The following is a 1,593-nucleotide window of genomic DNA, read 5'->3' as shown; positions in this document are numbered from 1 at the left end:
GTCCTCTGCGATCAATTATGACTGCACCTGAATGCCTTGGGTCACTCCTATGCCTTTCTTCGCTCTAGTTCTCAGCCTTTTCCTTCGTGTCCTTGAGGCTCTCTCCTTATCTTTCATCAGTGATCCATCCACATCCAGCTTGCAAGAAGAGAGAACAAGGGAGAAAAAAAATTAAACAATATGCCTTAAGACCAAATACTATCTCCAGATGGTGTAAACACCTTCCATTGGTCCTGCCCCGGTCTTCCTGTGGTGTTGCTCACATAGCATCGAGGCTACTTTAATTATAACCAGGGGTCGTTTTGTAGAAAAATAGGTGGTGGAGCTCACCCAGGGATTGTGATGCAGCTGCACCTACTATTCAATGGACAAGGTGGGGAGGAGGAGGGGGAACCGTCAGAAAGGTACAGGCCTGATTATAAGTCTGACTAGAAAAAGATATGTTTTAAGCCTCTTTCACAGAACAGCCTTTTCCAAGAACTTAAGGGGTCAACAGGGGAAGCATTCTGCACTCAGTCAGTAGCTCTGTTACTCACCACACTTCCATCTTGAACCAGGATTGCTGTGCCTGAGGCAGGAATCCCCTCCGGGCTCTCTTCTTCCACATCCTCCTTGTCTTCATCCATTGTGAATTTAAGGGCAGAAATGAAGGGCTGGGGTTGGAGGAAGAGGAGAGAGAAACACCAGTGACTTCCACCCTAGGTGTATTTATTTGGAAGCAAATCCAACTGAAATCTAACCATCCAGGGCATATCCTTCCCTAGAAACCAGAGACACATTTTTAGATGTGCTAGATTTTTAGATGTGTGAGGAGGCTGCCTCAAGAAACACATTTGGCCAAAGCTGTTCTCCCGTTTAGCTCTGCAGTAGCAGGGACCAAGACCTCCCATTTCCCTTCCAAAGGCATCACTTTACCCAACGCACCTCCCAAACTGACAAACGGGGTTTACTTTTGAGTAAATTTAGGTTCTGGGGAGGGAGGGCAGTGTGGTACCAGAGCTCAGACCTGCCTGGGAGGCCAGCCCCCACCCCAGATGTGTGGGCTTCTTGGCTTCATAACAGCCCTGGCTTATTATATTCCTCAGCAGCAAAAGAAATGCACTCTGCCCACCCCCAGAGGCACGCTTGCTTGAATTCAGCTCCTTCTTGGGGAACCTAAACATCCAGTTTAATCTAGCCTAAACCGCACGAAGGAAGAGGGGAAATAAATACGGGAGGGGGCCGTATGGAGATTCCCCCTCCCCCGGTCTCTACTCAAAGCAACAGCTGCTTCTCCAACCCGCGCAGGAACGCCCGGATCCTCCCCACCCCACCCCGCAGCCGCCACGACGTCCCTCCGGGGTTGGGCTGTCTGGGGAGGCTGGAAGGACAGCTGGAAATCCTCTCGCCCCGCAGGAGCAACTCCGGGAAGGAAGTTGGGCGAGGGAGTGACTGCTTCCTGCGATCCTGGCTAGCCTGGCGCCCACCCCGCTCGTCTTCCCCACTCACCGGGGCCTCCGGAGGAGAAGCGAGCCGAGTGGATGGGGAAGGCACGAGGGGCGGCCGAGCGAGATCCGGAGGCTCCCCCTTCGCTTTGGCGAGCGCGCAATGGGC

At 52.8% G+C, this 1,593-nt stretch overlaps 1 long non-coding RNA gene across 2 annotated transcripts; it reads right to left on the bottom strand.

The window, feature by feature from the left end:
* On the bottom strand, nt 1-1,593 carry LOC132584732 (uncharacterized). Of its 2 annotated transcripts, none has more exons than XR_009556253.1 (3): nt 1,489-1,593; nt 537-653; nt 1-138 (listed from the first exon to the last, which is right to left on the bottom strand). It is a non-coding gene; the product is annotated as an uncharacterized LOC132584732 (long non-coding RNA). The 2 variants fall into 2 exon arrangements; XR_009556252.1 differs by lacking the exon at nt 1,489-1,593 and adding an exon at nt 1,280-1,322.

The sequence above is a fragment of the Heteronotia binoei genome, chromosome 15 (assembly GCF_032191835.1).
Source record: "Heteronotia binoei isolate CCM8104 ecotype False Entrance Well chromosome 15, APGP_CSIRO_Hbin_v1, whole genome shotgun sequence".
NCBI lineage: Eukaryota > Metazoa > Chordata > Lepidosauria > Squamata > Gekkonidae > Heteronotia > Heteronotia binoei.
The sequence above is the reverse complement of the archived record's forward strand: the minus strand, read 5'-3'. Positions and strand labels throughout refer to the sequence as shown.